The sequence below is a fragment of the Mirounga angustirostris genome, unplaced genomic scaffold (assembly GCF_029215605.1).
Source record: "Mirounga angustirostris isolate CCGP_5_RB_7025 unplaced genomic scaffold, mMirAng1.0.hap1 SCAF_11, whole genome shotgun sequence".
In the NCBI taxonomy this organism is placed as follows: Eukaryota; Metazoa; Chordata; class Mammalia; order Carnivora; family Phocidae; genus Mirounga; species Mirounga angustirostris.
Genome location: NW_026991719.1, coordinates 91,943,764 through 91,962,651, shown reverse-complemented (window position 1 = coordinate 91,962,651; position 18,888 = coordinate 91,943,764). Strand labels below are relative to the sequence as shown.

Sequence of the window (18,888 nt, the reverse complement as noted above, 5' to 3'; positions counted from 1 at the left end):
ATTGTAGTCTGGTTAGTATTTAGATTCATGTTGGCAGAAAACTTTCTACTTTATCTTTATACGTAGATTAAGCACTATCAACATGCTGGCCAAAGATTTTTAAATTATTGTTAGAAAGCATAGTTTTTACCAAATGTAGTTTAAGATATATTGAAGATTATAGCACCACATTCAAAATAGGAAAAAAAAAAAAAAGCCCTTTCAAACAAAGATAGCCTTAAAATAGGTATTGGTTTTATTCCTCACCTATTTTATAAAATAGGCAAATTTCTATATAACATTCATTTCTATTTTTACTATGGAGTGTGAGCCTTCTGAATGCAATTTTCAAATATATTCCATTTAGTGAAATTTAATACAAATGTAGATTTATGTTCCTATATTTTCTGTGTCTGATCACTTTATAATATATACACCTAAGTGCCTTTTGAAATAAATTTACTTTTATTTAAAATACATGGTATTTCATTCCTTTTGATAGAAATATTCAAAAATATGTTAATTAATAATTACATTCAAAATAATATGTATATGTTTTCATTTCCTGGGATAAAAAGCTCTACTCTACTATGAATCCCAAAGAACCTTACATGCCTTATAGGCTTTTAACTCCCTAATAAACTGGCAAAGTCTATCTGAGAAGATCAAGATCACTATACTCTACTGCAGATTACCTCTCATTAGACTTTAGACAAAAGAAAAAAATGTGACTCAAGAAATCACTGTGAATTATGGGCTATTTTTATTAATTATAGATAGTAAGAGTCATTAATCAGGGACAATGGATAATCCATGACTTGAAATGGAAACATACTTCATGTAATTATGGTTAATTCTTGATCATCATCAAGATGAGTTAAATGTCTAAGTAAGTAACACACTAAAGCAAAATTCTCAATTTTTAGCCTGTGGCAATTAACTAATGCTTTAGATTTGGCCTTTACTGGAGTCCCCAGATTTATTTGTACATCAAATACGTATTAAAGACTGTTTTATTTTGCACATCACCTATAAGATTCTATTCCTGAATTTGAGCACATAGTCAACTGAAAGAGATCTCATATTGAATTTACATGATATGTTTATGTCCAAGTGCCACAACACAGATATGTACCATGTGCCATGAAAGCACAAATATATATGAAATAAACCAACTATTTCCCTCTAGAAGTAAATTGAAAAGATGAAATTTAGGCAGAAAAAGAAAAATGAGGGGGCACCTGGGTGGCACAGTTGGTTAAGTGACCAACTCTTGGTTTCGGCTCAGGTCATGATCTCAAGGTTGTGGGATAGAGCCCTGCATCAGGCTCCACACTCACTGAGGAGTCTGCTTGGAAGTATCTCTCCCTCTGTCCCTCCCTCTTCTCTCTCTCTCTCTCTCCCTCTCTCTCTCAAATAAATAATTAAAAAAGGAAAAAATAAATCATGAGGATGATGAGTTGGAAAGCAACAACATTAAAGTGTTGGGTAGAGAAAGTGGAGCCAGCAAAAATGACAAATAACTACCGAGAGGTAGAAGAAGAAAGAGAGAACTGTGTTGCAGAAGGCCAAAGAGAAGAGGCTTTGTGACTGAACACCAGGGCTACAAGGCTGCAGAGAAACCAAGTACAATGAGGAGCTAAGAAACCAAATTGTGGATTTGTCAGTGTCAAGGACATTGATGAGGAGAGGAAAGAGACTGCAACAGGTTAAGAATGTGAGAAAATGGAGGCAGCAAGTGTAGACTACTCTAAGAAGTTTGGTGATGAAGAGAAGACTACTAGTACTAGTATATTACAGGCATCCAATAAATCTTTGTGCAAGGGTGAAAGGGAGGGAGAGAGCAAAGAGGGCACTTGAGAAGATAACCTGATGGATAAATGAGAAAGTTTCCTCAATCTGAGGATCCTACTAAAACCAAAAACTGACATTACCAATTACCCAAAGAAAGTTCTTTCTTTGGCCAACAAAAAGCTAGAAGAGCATGTCTAACTCCTTGAAAATTACGAATGGTACACAGTTATAAGCAGAGTTGTTGTTCTATGAATAAATCATTAATCTATTTCTCATTCTAGGCTCTAAGAACAAGGAGCACTGGGCCTTTGCATGCTGCTTCCTCTAATTGGAATGTCATTCCCTCAGAGAAGTGGCTTCTAATCCTCCAGAGGATGCCATAGTCTCTCCATGATAGTATCTCCACTCTAGTCCCAAATGCCTTTCCTCATGACTCATGTCTCAGTTTTGTAATTATACATTTATTTGTGGGATTATTAGCTTGTCTCCCCACCACCCCGTTTCACTACACATCCTATGAGAAGATGTGACAGACCTGTCTGTGCTCATCAAAATGCCCTCAGTGCCTAGCACAGTGCCTGGCAAATAGAGGGTACTCAACAAATACGTGCTGAATAAAGGACCTAAAGGAAGGTCTAAATGATGAAAGAACTTCCTGCTTTTTCGCAACGGGTTTGCCGCCAGAACACAGGTATCTTGAAAACCGCTGCTCAACCTAAACCAAAATGGGAAAGGAAAAGACTCACATCAACATTGTCGTCATTGGCCACGTAGATTCGGGCAAGTCTACCACGGCTGGTCATATGATCTACAAATGTGGTGGGATCGACAAAAGAACTATGGAAAATTGGAGGAGGCTGCTGAGATGGGAAAAGGCTCCTTCAAGTGTGCTTGGGTCTTGGATAAACTGAAAGCTGAACGTGAATGTAGTATCACCATTGATATCTCCCTGTGGAAATTCGAGACCAGCAAGTATTATGTGACCATCATTGATGCCCCAGGACACAGAGACTTTATCAAAAACATGATTCTAGGCACATCTCAGGCTGACTGTGCTGTCCTGATTGTGGCTGCTGGTGTTGGTGAATTTGAAGCCAGTATCTCCAAAAATGGGCAGACCCATGAGCATGCCCTTCTGAGCCACCCTACAGCCAGAAGAGAGATCATTAAGGAAATCGTTAAGGAAATCAGCACCCATATTAAGAAAATTGGCTACAACCCTGAGACGGTAGCATCTGTGCCAATTTCTGGTTGGAACGGTGACAACATGCTGGAGTCAAGTGCTAACATGCCTTGGTTCAAGGGATGGAAAGTCACCCGTAAAGATGGGAATGCCAGTGGAACACACTGCTTGAAGCTCTGGATTGCATTCTGCCACCAACTCATCCAACTGACAAGGCCTTGCGTCTGCCCCTCCAGGACGTCTACAAAATTGGTGGTATTGGTACTGTCCCTGTGGGCCAAGTGGAGACCAGTGTTCTTAAACCTGACATGGTAGTCACCTCTGCTCCAGTTGATGTTAAATGTTAAAACTGAAGTAAAGTCTGTTGAAATGCACCATGAAGCTTTGAGTGAGGCTCTTCCAGGGGACAATGTGGGCTTCAATGTCAAGAACGTATCTGTCAAAGATGTTCATTATCCTGAACCATCGAGGCCAAATCAGTGCTGGATATGTACCTGTGATGGATTGTCACACAGCTCACATTGCTTGCAAGTTTGCTGAGCTGAAGGAGAAAATTGATTGTTATTCTGGAAAAAAGCTGGAAGATGGTCCCAAGTTCTTGAAATCTGGTGATGCTGCCATCGTTGATAGGGTTCCTGGCAAGCCTATGTGTGTTGAGAGCTTCTCTGACTATCCTCCTCTGGGCTGTTTTGCTGTTCGTGACAGAGACAGACGCTTGCTGTGGGTGTCATCAAAGGAGTGGACAAGAAGGCAGCTAGAGCAGACAAGGTCACTAAGTCTGCCCAGAAAGCTCAGAAGGCTAAATGAATATTATCCCCAATACCTGCCACCCCAGTCTTAATCAGTGGTGGAAGAATGGTCTCAGAACTGTTTGTGTCAATTGGCCATTTAAGTTTAATAGTAAAAGACTGGTTAATGATAACAATGCATCGTAAAACCTTCAGAAGGAAAGGAGACTGTTTTGTGGACCATTTGTGTGTGTGTGTGTGTGTGCACGCACGTGCATGCGTGTGTGTGTGTGGCAGTTTTATTAGTTTTTAAAATCAGTACTTTTTAATGGAAACAACTTGACCAAAAATCTGTCACAGAATTTTGAGACCCATTAAAACAAAAGTTTAATGAGAAAAAAAAAAAGAACTTCCTAAACGTAGAGCCTTGCACTGGAAAATGTCCATGCTCTCGGTGTCCTCTTCTTTAAGGCAAATGCAGATAAAGTGCAACTGAATGGAGATAACTTACATCAGACTCTTACTGTCCAAGTGCCACCTGTAATTCTTAGTTATTTCTGATAGATTTCTTGATGAACAGCTGAGATCCAGAATGTGGAAATTCCTTTTTGCTTAATGGCACTTCCCAATAGCTTTCTAAATACAGTTTTAATATTAATCCCCATTAAATGGGTACCATAGCACCTCTACCCAAAGCAGCAGAGGATTCATGTATGAGTAAGGAGAAGGTTAGGTTACCTTATTTTTTTTTAAGTAGGCCCCACAACCAACGTAGGGCTTGAACTCATGACCCTGAGATTAAGAGTCGCATGCTCTACCGACTGAGCCAGCCAGGTGCCCCAATAGAGAAGGTGAAGATAAGAATTCTGAAGACATGGAGATGATAGAGAGCAGAGAAACCAGGTGTCTGAGTTCAAATTCTAGCTTCATTTTCTAGATTTGTAACCTTGACAAGTTACTTAACCTGAGACTCAATTAATATGGACACCAGTATCACCTACTACTAACAACTAATTCAGTTGTTCTGAAAATTAACTTAGTTAACATATGTAAAGGATGTAGGACAATGCCTGTCACATAGTAAGTGCTCAATAAATATTAGTTGTTGTTACATTATTATTATTGCTCAATATATATCACCAGCCTTGTTCCAAAATTCAGTATTTAAGATCCAGAGAACATACTGTCTAAACCATAAGGTAATGCAGTCCACATTTGCCACTTTTATCCATTCAGTGGCTTCTCAGTTAAAGGGATATAAACTCACTTTGTAAGACTTTTACCTCTAGCCCCATTCCAGTAAACTAAAAGAAAATAAAAACATCATAGCTCAGTCTTTGTTCCCTCATTCCCTACAACTCTCCCAGGCCTTCACCTCCCACTCACCTTCAGGAATGTCTTCCAATCACCTCATCCATTTTTAAAGGGAGGATTCTGTTCCTCTGTATCTCCTGCAAGCACTGACAAGATAAGCTGACAAGTCTCAAGCAAATAAGCTTATAGGGGCCACCCACATGGGTTTGTTTAGTTTGCAACCAACTCATACTATTTACCTACAAAAAATATCTTTGGTCTTATCCAGCTGTGTTTGAATCAGCTTAACTTCCAAGGAGGTTACATTTCAGATAAAAAGGAAACATCATTCCTTCTGGATTATATTCAAAGAAATACCCATCTGCATGTCAGGCCCTGCAGAATGCCACTGTGTCTGAAAGGATGGCCTAAACATATCTTTGCATATTGCGAAGTAGGGGACACAAGGCTAAGCCCTGGTGATTTTGTTGATTAAAGTTCTTAGGGACAGAAGGACAGTTGCTTCTTAACATTTCTAAGTTTTGTTTGTTTAGATAAGTAATGATAATATAGGATATCACATGGTGCATACCAAAAGAGAAGTATAAACAAATTGTTCTGCCTTCATAACCCAGAGGAAACTGTAACCAGGGCCTCTAGCAGAGTTTTTATACTCCAATCCTAAAACACAAACTTTGGAGTTCAAAACATGCTTTCAATAGGAAGATTTACATTGTAACTCTTTGGATTTCTGAGATCAAAGGAGGTGTTTTCGGTGCAGAGACAAACATCATACTTTGTGAACAATTAATGGAAAAGAGTATGTTGGTCTTCCTGTCTAATGGTCTGAGTTGCTGCTAATTTGCTGTGTCCTTGGCAAAAACTTCACCTCCCTGGTAGAGATATTCAACCTTACAAATGTTTTGAGGGAGTCAAATTAGATAAAATTTGAAAATGCTTTGAAAGAGTTTCAGGCCCTCTACTGCTGCCTGGTGTTATTATCATATAGATTGAAGTCTTTCGAGAAAAACTTGCTTAACTCATAACACTGAGTTAATATATATGCTGTTAATTAACTTTATTACTTTTTTATTTTAAAAGGTCATGCATATCAACTTCTGTTCCTAGAAATGTAACAGATTGGATATCTTTTTAAAAATCCATTAAAACCTCCAAGAAATTCTGGATAAAATATAATAAGCATTCTATTAAATTCGCAGTTAATCTAACTATAAAGTTAAAAATACTCATGTATATGATCCCAAGAACGAGAGCAAATTTTAGAGCCAGGAAGGAAGGGAGTGAGAGGATTGGGGGAAGGAGAAGAGAGAGAGACACACACACACACATATGTAAAAATCAGAGAGATAAGCCAATTATGAAATTGCAGCTACTCAAAAGAGATTTACTAACATAAAAAAACACCCAAACTATTTGGCTTAATAGCCAATAGAGAAAGAAGTTTGCATACTGTGGTTAATGGGAATTGAGATACCACATAAAACTAGGAATCTCAATGTTCCACACCTCAGTGAAATGGCAGACTGGAAAAAATCCACCCACTAGCAATGACAGAGAGTTGAAAAGAATTCTTATCTGTTCCAACCTAGCCTTTGATGGAAAAATATCTCCTCTGAGAATTCAAAACCACAGGCCTATAACACAGGTTTGTGGCTAAATACGCACTTTTTGCATGTTCCTTAAAATCCCAAGCTAAAAAATTAACTTAACATGGCACTAAATTAGTAGCTCTCTGATGTGGCTAGCAGAAGCAAATGCAAATTTCTGTGAAAGAATGAACCATGGACCTGCACCCTAATGGATTTCTACAGATAAAGCCCCCATGCATGTGACCACACAACTTCAAACTGTAAGGCAGTCAATCCAGTTAGCCACCACAGAGTGTTAGCAGATAAAATAAACAATAAAATTAGATCCTCAAGGATATGAAATACTGAAATTAATGGATACTGAATAGAAAATACAGAAAATGCATGGTGAGAAATAAAAAAATAACAATAGTCAAAACTTAGTCAAGGAAAATGACATTATTTTTAAAGGCCAGCTATATTTCAAAACCAAATAAAACATCTAGAAATGAAAAAAAAATGTGAGCTAAAACATTAAATCTCAATAAATGGACTAAGCAACAGGGTAGACACTAATAAAGGGCAGATCTGGGAACTATTAGATCTGAAAAAAATTACCCAAAAATGCAGTTCAGAAAGATAAAGAGATGGAAAATATTAAAAAAGAAGTTTAGAAACATGGAAATAGAATGAGAAGGTGCAATGGGTATATGATAGGAGTCCCAGAAAAAGAGAATTCTGAGAATGGGGGAAAGATAAGAGGCAAAAAATCATGACTGATGCCTTTGGGTTTAGGAAACACAATGAAAATCACAAGCAGAATAAATTTTTAAAAGTCCACATCTGACATGTCATAGTGAACTGCACAACACCCAACCAAAAAGATGTTATAAATGGCCAAAGAGTAAAGACAAAATACCTTAAATCAATGACTATTAAACTGAGAGTAGACTTCGTCAGAGTAGTAACAGAAAACATGACAAGGTAACAGTAACTTCATGATGCTGACAGTATAGAGCTCTTAACTTATGATCTGACATTCAGATTAGCTCTCATTCAAAATTCACCTTTCTGAAAAACAAAAATGGAGAAAATTTACATAAAACAGACCATGAAAAGGGAATTTCTAAAAAAATATTCTTTTTAAGTAGGCTCCACGCCCAAACACAGGGTGTGAACACATGACCCCGAGATCAAGAGCTGCATGCTCCACCGACTGAGCCTGCCAGGTGCCCCCATGAAAAGGGAATTTTAAAGGATGTACTTTGGGAATAAAGAAAAGGGAGCCTTCCAGAAGGAAGGCTCAAGACACAAAAAGTAATAAGGATTTGTATAAATATAAACAAATGTTAATTGAATAAAAAATAACAGTATCTTACTAAGGGAGTAAAGAGAAAAATAAGACAAAACTAAAATACAGGACACTAGTAACATGTAAGATGGAGATAAAGTGGTCAGAGTGAAAGCATTCTAAATCTTTAGATTGTTCAAGAGAAGCCTACAAATAGTGACTAACTTTAGACTCCATTAAGTCCTCATCTTAAATTTTTAATAGCATCCACTAAAAGAATGGAAATAGTGTATTTACTTTCAAATTATTAGAAGGAGCATGAGAAAAATGTATAAAGGAAATGATAAATATGTGGCCATCTGGTCAGAAGCCTGGAAGGAAAAGGACTGGCAAATCAGAGACAGAAAGGTCTGGAATAGAGGTATATGAACACATGGGAGTGGGTACTAAATATCAAGATTTTGTGTATTATATATTAATTCCCAGCAGAATGCATCCCCAATGGAAGACACACTGAAAAAAACAAGCAGACAAAATAACTCAGCCAGTTGTCATTAGCCAGCCATTGTCATCAGCCACACCGGAAATGGCACAATGGGGACATGAACAGATCGGCAAAGGTGAAGGTTATATAAAGGCCTCCCAGCATATACTTCCACTCTCCAAAGCTAGTTTAGCCAGTAATGCCTCTGAATCTCTATTCTTTCAGACACCAACACTGAACTCCTGTTACGGCTCCATGTCTCAAGCAGACCAGCAAGCCACTTAGGGGCAAGTCATCTACATCATACCCATCTATTTGAGAAAGGTCAGTGGCTTCTTCTCACAGGGATACATATTTCTTCCAGGTATGGGCTTGCCTTTCTTGTCTGAAGAGCCTCAGCCAGCACTGCCATCCAGGAGCTGAAGGAAGGCTCAATCCATGGGCACACAATATAGCATCCAACGTATTACCAATGTACAACAGTTGAAAACAAAGAAGGTACAGAAATGGCCCTATGACCATGGTAACCACAGTCAATATTGCATACTGCACCATCCAGGGTCAACTGGCTTTACGGAGCACTGGAACAGTCTTCTAAGGGCACAGATAAAGCAAAAGCTCAGTTGCAATGCTCTGTAGAGTGCCATCTTCCAAGAAGCGGTAAATGTATTAAATTAGAGGCCTCTAAATGGCATTGTGTCCCCAGAAGGAAGGCTAAATGAGTCCAGAAAACAGGGGGTCAAAGCAGGAGTGGTCCTGTTACAATCACTTCCAACTAGGAGGACTTCGTGCTTTCCATCTTTACATTTCTAGGTTCTACATGGTGTGGGGTCCTGGTCCCCAAGGGGGGTGAACTCTTGTCAATGAACACTTTTTTATACTTTTTTTAAAAACAACAACTATATTGAACTATAATTGGCATACAATAAATTTCACATGTTTAAAGTGTACAATTCGATAAATTTTGACATACTACACAAGCATGAAACCATCACTCCAATCAAGCCAATGAACACATTTACCTCCCTCAATTGTTTCCTTATGACTCTTTGTAATCCCTCTTTTGCCCCTCCTAACACTTCCCACCAAGCAACCAGTGATCTGTGCTTGTAACTATAAACTTGTTTTCATTTTCTCAAATTTTATATAAATGGAATCATACAGCATGAATTCTTTTTTTACTTTATTCATTCAGCATAGAGATTCATTTGTGTTGTTGCATTGTACCAAAAATGAATGTACCACAGTTTGTTCATCCATTCACCTGTTGGTGAACATCTGAATTGTTTCCAATGTTTGAAAATTTCATATAAAACTGCTGTGGATATTCATGTACAAGTAATTATAGGGAGATATGCTTTTATTTCTCTTCTGTAAAGACTTGTGAGCAAAGTGGCTAGATGATAGGTGTACATTTAACTTTCAAGAGAAGTGGCAAACTGTTTTTCCAAGTGGCTGTACAATTTTACATTCTCTTCAGCAGTGTGCAGATATCCAGTTCCCGCACATCCTTGCCAACACTTGGTATAATGAGTCCTTTAAAGTGCAGCCATTCTACAGGTATGTAGTGGTATCTCATTGTGGTTTTAATACACATTTCCTTAGTGACTGATGATGTTGAATATTTTTTTCTGTGCTTATTTGCTATCCATAGATCTTCTTCAGTGAAGTATCCTAGTTTGAGTCTTCTGCCTATTTTATTATTAGGTTGTCTGTACTTTCTACTGTTGAGTTCTTTATATGGATAAACATTCCTCATCAGATATATGATTTGCAAATATCATATCCTAAGTCTGTGGCTTGTCATTTTATCCTCTTAACAGTGTCTTATGAAGACTTAGACAAATTTTGAATTTTGATAAGTGCATCTTTTTTTTTTTCCATTATGGACTGTGTTTCTGTTGTATCTAATAGAGGATAGTAAATTTTTTTCTCTAGAGAACTAGATAGGACACATTTTAGGCTTTTTGGACCATATGGTCTCTGTCACAACTGTCCAACTCTGCTTTTGTAGCACAAGAGCAGCCAAAAATATACATAGTGAATAGCAGGGATATGTTCCAATAAATCTTTATTTATAAAAACAGATTGTAGGTTGGATGTGGACTGCAGACTATTGTTTGCCAGTCCTCCATTTAAGAAAGCTTTATATTTAGGTCTATGAACCATTTTGAGTAAATTTTTAAATGTGTTACAAGGGATAGACTGAAGTTTACTTTTACATGTGTATATCCAATTATTCCAGCACCATTTCTTTAAAAGACTCTCCTTGGGGCACCTGGGTGGCTCAGCCGGTTAAGCGTCTGCCTTTGGTTTAGGTCATGTTAGGGTCCTGGGATTGAGCCTCAAGTCAGGCTCCCTGCTCAGCGGGAAGTCTGCTCCTCCCTCTCTCTCTGCCTCTCCCCACTGCTCATGCTCTCTCTCTGTCTCTCTCTCAAATAAGTAAATAAAACCTTTAAAAAAAATTAAAAAATAAGACTCTCCTTTTCCCACTGACTGAATTCTCATTGCACCATCACTGAAAATCACTCTTACATACATATGTATGAGTCTACTTCTGGACTCTTCATTTTGTTCTGTTGACCTATTTGTGTATCTTCACACCAATGCCACATTGCTTTGATTAATACAGGTTCATAATAAGTACTGAAAACAGGTAATGTTAGTCTTCCAATTTTTGTTCTTCTTGTTGTTTTGGCTACTCTAGGTCCTTTGCATTGCCATGAGAATTTTAGAATCAGTTTGTCAATTCCTACAGAAAAAACCTGCTGGGATTTCAATAAGCACAGAGCTGACTCCATAAATCGATTTTTGGAGAACTGATAAAGTTAACGATTTTGAGTTCTACCCATATACTCCGGCCACCAAGAAATGGGTTACCTAAATTTGCATCATGGACCTTCGTTGACCATCAGGCTCAGCTGTAGCTCCTCTGGGCCCACCACCACATTTGTGTAAAGGCCACACTCTCCCTAGGCTGCTCCTAGCCAAAATTGAAGCATGGTAGGGAAACACACACAGGCCTGTTCCAGCAGACGATGGGTATTCTCTTAACGGGCAGGAATTCCTAGTCCAGGAATACCCATTGCCTTGGCCAAAACTTTCTTAGAACAGCACTGCAGTCTGAGACTCTTCCTTATTCATACCCTTCTTTCTTTCCTTTCTTTGCACTCTCCTACAGGGGTCAGACTTACACCACTGTATGAAGACACTCCCTGTCTACAAATCCTTTCCCTTGGTCTTTCCTAAGTATTTCACCTAATAAGTCTCTTACATGTCTAATCCTGCCTTGGCATCTGCTTCCTGAAGAATCCAAAGTAGCACCTATGGCGAACCTTTTGTGGTTTGCACTACTGCTTAGTCAGAACTGGACAGTGCTCTAAAGAGCAAGAAGGAATTGAGCAGCACAATCATTTTAGTGGTAGCGAAGACTAACTTACCAAATCGTTCCACTTATATGGTATAAATGCAATAGATGGTTGCATAATAGCATTTCATTTTAGATTGGCGCCCAGCATCCATTTTCTTACCTCTCTTCCTGACACAATTTATGGTTCCTGAGAAACTCACAAATCCAGCAATTGTAAATATTGGTTGAGGAATACTTCACATTATTAAACAATTCATTTTATCCCTAAAGGTATATATGCAACTGTCTAGGCATGGCATGGGTAAAATTTATTTACCATTTCTTTTCTTTGGTTATTAATGCATGTCAAACTAAAAATTTGTGAGTAACATCACTTTATATAAATATTTAATAAGGTTTATTTATATTTGAAAAAATTAAAACATTCAAACTATATAATTTTGACTTAAATGTGTGATACTTTGCTTTTTAATTTTATTAATCTTATTTTATAAAAAATGTGAAAAATAATTTTATTTTTAACTTATTTAAATATATATTTATTTAAATAAATAAATATATATTTATTTAAATATATAAAATACACTCAAATTTTACAAATTTGGAATACATTTTTATTTTAATACTTCAAGTCAGAACTGCAAGTGGAACACAGATTGTGTGAAAATCTTGATTAAAACATCCTAATAGGGGCTCCTGGGTGGCTCAGATGGTTAAGTGTCTGCCTTCGGCTCAGGTCATGATCCCAGGGTCCTGGATGGAGCCCCGCATCGGGCTCCCGGCTCCGCGGGGAGCCTGCTTCTCCCTCTCCTTCTGCCTCTCCCCCTGCTCATGCTCGCTCTCTCTCTCTGTATCTCTGTGTCTCAAATGAATAAACAAAATCTTAAAAAAAAAAAATCCTAATAGTGATATTTTGGCAATGAAAGCAAGAAAAATAGTGTTACTAAAACAAATATATACTAACTTATGCATTCTGTATGCATTTATTACTCACCAAAACACCACCAGACTGTAAACAAAAAAGTCAGATACGTAAAATAATAGTTCACTCATTTGGGGCATTTTACTAACTTTCAGCATAGAAAACTATAGTTATACATGTATGTTTTGATCTTATTATGAAAGCAGAGCTATTAAAGTAAGAGACAGAATATTATTTAACTTTTTGTTACATCTATATGCAACTTTTCAATATGTATAAAAATGGTACACATCCTTCTGTTGGCATGCTTGTTCTGGATGCTGCAAATGTAGGGAATAGGCATGGCTTTCATTGTGAGTGTGGAAGGATCAAGCAGAGGTCTTATCAAGAGCTTCTAGAGTTGGGTCCTCCCCTTCATTCCTTGATGAAAGTGAGAGAGGGATCAAAATTCCCAGGAGCAAAGAGAGCTCAAGAACTGCCTCTTCACTCATACCTGTGATGATTTCAAAAGAGGTCAGGAGAAAGGAGGACCTGATAGATATGCAGCTTTAAAAAGGCCCCAGGCCACGGTCCTAGGTTTTATCATTTTCCTAGGTTTTATCATCTTCTTTCCCAGATCAGGAGAGCTCCACCCTAGCTCCCGATTTCCTGCTGTGAATTTAGCTCTACCCCTCCATATATGCAATGCTTTTGGCTCCCGTATTCCACATAAGTCAAATTTTCAGTGACTTCTGCCTGTATCTGAAACTAGAACTCAGTTACGCCTGTGCTTTCACCACCAAGTATGTCTCTATTCTATTTCTGGTCCATGGAGTAGTTTATTTTTTTGTCACAACCATGTCTTTCTGAAGTTACTTTTGTATTATCATTTTTATGTGTTTCAAGGGGGGCACAGGGAAGATTAAGGCATAAACTCATTGTGCATCTTTTCCTACATTTAGACTAGTAATGACAAATCTTGGGGCACATTTATTTGTATTCATATTTCTTCTTTTGTAAATTTTTGGCTCATAGAGTTTGCCCATTTTTTATTGGGATGTTATTATGTGTGTATTTTTTTAATTGTCACTAATCTGCAAAATTTCTTTATATATTAAATGCATCGGCCCTTTATCTGTCATATATTTGCAAACATTTTACCCCAGATTGCCATTTGCTATTAAATTTTATGATTCATTCAGATGGACAAATGTTTAAATTTGTATATGTTTATTTTTAAATTGTAATCAAATTACAATATTTTCTTTGTAATTATTATCTCAATTTATAGCCTATAATATCAGTATATTCTATAGTTCTACTGTGACCATGAGGTTTTTCTTAATGTTCCCTTGTCAATATTAAGAATCCTTTGTTTGAAAGATTTTTGCTGTCTTTGTTCCCCCTAAATAGTGGCAGTAAATTAAAGAACCTACCAATTTCTACCTACAGTGCATGTTCAAAAGCTACATAATGTAGCTGCATTATTCTGATTCCCTCCTTTATGACTAATTGAATCTACATGCACAAAGACATTTTGCACAACAGCTGGAGAATTAAAATTTATTAAACTCCCACTGCTGATCACTAATTATTTCTTTCTTTCTTCGTGACAGATCTCAAGTTGTCAGAATGCAATGGCAATGTACATTACAAATAGAAATCACATTACTGTGAATTCAATTTACACACATTTTATTGGAGAAAGACACTAATCATAACCTACCAAAGAAAACACTGTAGCCTAGAGCATTCATATTTAATCCTTCTTAATGCAAATAAGGCAGAAATGTTTCAACAAAGTGCTCTCCCTGTGTGAGTCAGCAAGTACCTGTTGGTTTCCTTCTCCGTGGATTCTTCACTTAAAAAAAAAAAAATGTGACTTAGCTAAATTCAATGGTCACTTCTCATTTGTTTAATTCTCGGCTGCATTGTCTTGTCTACCTTTCAAGGTTTTAATTCTCTGTTTTTATCCTGAGGCTTCCTTTCTTTTTCATGGAGTATAATTGAAAAATTACTTGGTTTAGAATAAAATATCAAGCATTAGAATCCAAAGTAACAATTTCCAACTGTGTGACCTTGGTCTAGTTATATAATCCTCCTGAGCATCAATATCACAAAGCTGTTATGACAATTACATGAGATCACATATGTAAAAATATCAAGTCTAGCACACAGTGACTAATTACTAAGTGGTATTGAATCCAAATCTAAATTTACACATTGACTTTAGGAATTCACCATGGTTCAGTCCTAAGCTCTCTGTTCTTTCCCCTCTAAATTCATCCACTTCCATGTACTACTTCTTCAAAGTCTAACTGGCACCCATCAGATCTCTTCCTTCACTGACCCCAAAAGAATGGTGCACCATTATGAGGCAGCGGATTTATTACAAAATCAACTTACAGTTGTTGATATTTTGTTTTGGGTGGGTTTTTTTTTCTTTGAAATTTTGTTTTTAAAATATTTCCCATTGTGTATGTTCAATTGCACCAACTAAGATGATCAACTTGAGGAGTCATAGGCCACGTCTTCAGTTTTTGGAGGAGTTGCTGTGAAGCATAATACAATGAATGTGGCACTCCATAACACACAATGTTTTACATATCCCTTCTTAAATAAATGCTTCAGCATTCTGTCTACTTGCAGACTTGACTTAACTAATATGACAGCCTCATGAATCAAAACCAATAAAATCATTCTGCTTTTTCAGCAGCTTCAATGATATAAAAGTATACTTTCCATGTTATGACTATGCAGAGGAAGGGCCAGGTAAACCATAAAGGGGCAAGAAAGGAGACAGGCAGTCCACCAGCTTAGTGAGGGATTGCTGGTGAGCAGTGAATGAGAAACGAGTCAAACAAGTTGTGGAAGGAAAATGATGTGTAGGGAAGTTAAAAGAGGTCTTTTTTAACTACATTTCTAATAAATAAAGGATAACACTTCATACTCATTTACTAGTCTGTCATCATTTTTCTCCATGAAATTCATACTTTGACCTCTATGCACCATATAAGTAGGCCCTCACCCTGCCACTTCCCTGCCTGCTGCCTTAGTAGCTATTAAGAAGCAAGTATCACAGCTACTTTAGAGTGAGTAACAAAAAGAAAGGAAGGAACTGACAGGTAAGGTGTAAGGGATATCTGATCTGGGAGAAAAGATGCCAGGTAAAGTTGGGGCTCCCGGGTGGCTCAGTTGATTAAGCCTCTGACTCTTGGTTTCGGCTCAGGTCATGATCTCAGGGTCATGAGACCCAGCCCTATGTGGGGCTCCAGGCTCAGTGTGGAGTCTGCTTGAGATTCTCTCTCTCTCTCTTTCCCTCTCCCTCTCCTTCTGACCCTCATCCCGCTCATGCATACACTTGCTCTCTCAAATAAATAAATAAATAAAATCTTAAAAAAAGATTCCAGGTAAAGTCAAGAGTATAGGGATTTTAAAGATCTCTTGTACTGCATTGAGAAGTTAATTGTTTTTCAAAGCTGCCCTCAGTGGTTGAAGGGGACCTCTACCTAGGATCTGACCATATCCATTTGTATGGAGACACGTAAAACAATGGATGTTCTAAGAGCCAGATGAGAAGGCTGAGAAGTTTCTTCTGCAACACACCCTTGCCCTCTTCTCCATCTGCTGATCTCTCTCCAGCTCTTTTCCTTCCATTCCTCTCCTCAACTCTCCATTTTTTCCTACCGTTCTGCTGATCTGTTTATGAAAACACTCCTAAAATTGTTGTTAACAAAATTCAACTGAGTAAATTTTAAAGATCTTATTAGATTTATTCAGTGATTCATGAATTAGTCAGCTTCCAGTCTAGCAGATACAAAGAAGTTCTGAGGAACTGTACAAAATGAAAGACATTTATAGGCAGAAGGGAGCAGGAACAAGGAAGTTCTACTAGGCAAAAAAGGTAGGTTGGTTATTGCAAGATTACTTTCCTTTAGGGGATGGCAGGGGTCTACCAAGCAGATTACTGACCTAGTGCTGATCAGGAGATTCCTGATCGACTGGTTTGAGATTCCAGTTATGGAAAAGCTAAAACTGTAATCAAGTCTAGGTTTGGTGACAAGGGGCTTAGCATAAGTGACTCCATTTTGGGCTTGTTGTTTTATTTTTAACACTGTGAAGGGCAACAAGGCAAACACATTGTATTTTGCCTCTTGCCTGTAGCCAACTTTGAACACTAAATGGATCATGGGGTGAGCTATACTGGACATGAGCTCTGCAAACTCACATCTGACTTCCATCCACTCAAAACCCACACAGTTTGTTCAGGACAAGGGTGGTGAGGGTAGAAGTGAGAATCCATCCACCTTGAATATAAAAATCAAACCATATCAGAGAAGAGAGATAGACTTATCCTGAAAAACTCAACATGTACTGTATGGAATATAGATAAAATGGTCAAAGAAATAAATGTACAAGAGAAGCACACTCTAAAGAGCTTATGTAAATATTTACTTCACCCAAAAAAAGACTTCCCTAGTCTGCCAGATATAGGACTATTTCAGAGAATATCATTCTCAAAGCCAGCACCACAGTTCTGGATTATAGTTAGATTTGTTTTCCTTTGCCTCCCAAGAAGCAGCTTCGTTAGCTGATAGCAAAAAGCACAGCATATAAGACATAACTGAGAGTATACATAAAGGAAATGGCTATCATGAAGTACTCTCTTCCTCACCCAGAAATGCGAGGCCACATCAATCAGTCAGATTTCACAGATGAACTATAAGTGATCCAATAAACGCAAATAATGTTAGAAGATAGGAACAATTAATATGTTCTGACCTGAAGAGAGAGCCATTTACATTATGATGTAGTTTATCAAAATACTCCAAAGGGAGCAAAGTGAAAGGCAATCTCTTTCTTCATGCTTAATTTATGCAAAACATCAAATTAAATGAGGCTAAATAATTGAGGCTACTTACAATTGCAAAGATTTCTACGAGGACCCTAGGGACTTTTGAATGGAAAATATAAACCTGGGTAAAAATGCTAGTAAGTCAAAGAGTTAATAACAGATGACAGTTATTAAGTGCTTGGCCTGTTTCAGGGACTTTTTGAAGCAATATATACATTATATATATATATATATATATATATATATATATATATATATATATATATATATATGACATTTCATCATCAAAAGAATTGTATGTGTATGTGGTAGATATTCTTGTTGGCTGTATTTTTATAGATAAAGGAAATTAAAGCACAGGGAGAGACTGAGTAACTTGTTCAAGGTCATACAGTAAGTGGTGAAGTCAAACACTGACAGTCTGGCTCTGGAGGCCATGTAGTTAAATGCTGAGCTGCAGATGGGAATATGAGAGCATTGAAGAAGGGAGACTAGTCAGGAGGCCAGAGTCAAAGTGAAAGGGTAACAAATGCTTGAAATGATGATAGATGCAGTAGGAATTTAAAAGATATATAGGAGAGGTAAAAGAAGAATCAGTAGAATTTGTTAACATGTTATATATGAAGGATGAGAAAGGGTTGTTTAAGTTGACTGACGTTTTAAGTCTGAATAATTTGGTGGTGATGTTAACTAACCTAAAAGAAAGGGACTATGGCTCCTTTATGAGGAAAGATGGGTTCAGGTTTAAATGCATAAAACTGAGATATCTAGAGGATATACTGTGTATAAATAAGTTCCCAGAAGGCAAGTAAAAATATAGACCTGGATCCTAAAAACAAATGGCCAATGACACAATTTTGGGGACATATATGTGTAGAAAACTGATCTGGGGACTGAATCTTTGAAAGAATCTATAATGAGTGGACACAAGATGAGTCAGAAAGAGAAACTTTATCAGTATTTATCACAGAGGTAAGAGGAGAACGAGGGGAGCCCAGTGTTCCAGAAACCAAGAAAATTTTCCAGCAGGAGAAGGTTTTCAAAAGTGTATAATGCTGCGAAGAAATTGAGCAGCATCAGAACTGAGAAGTTGTAATTGCATTGTCAGAACAGTGTGAAAGATAGTTTCATTAAAGTGGTGAGGGCAGAAGACATATTACAAGTTGTTGAGAACTGAGAAATATTAGTGGAGATAAGAGATGATACACAACTCTTTCAAGACATTCATTCCAGAAGTTAAATGTGAATGATAAAGCGTAGTTTTAGGAAGAAAATGGGGTCAAATAAGGACTTCTTTAAGCCACTGACTCTTTAAGCACACATGTAGACAGAGATAAAGGGACCAGTGGAGAGAGAAATATAAAATAAAAGTCGGAAGAAATAATTTATTTCCTTTCCTAAGAAGAGATGAGGGTAGGATT

General features: G+C 37.4%; 1 pseudogene; it reads left to right on the top strand.

Annotated features, from left to right (window-relative positions):
• The first annotated feature begins 2,438 nt into the window (after positions 1-2,438).
• LOC123836010 (elongation factor 1-alpha 1-like) lies at positions 2,439-3,943 on the top strand (annotated as a pseudogene).
• The last annotated feature ends 14,945 nt before the right edge of the window (positions 3,944-18,888 follow it).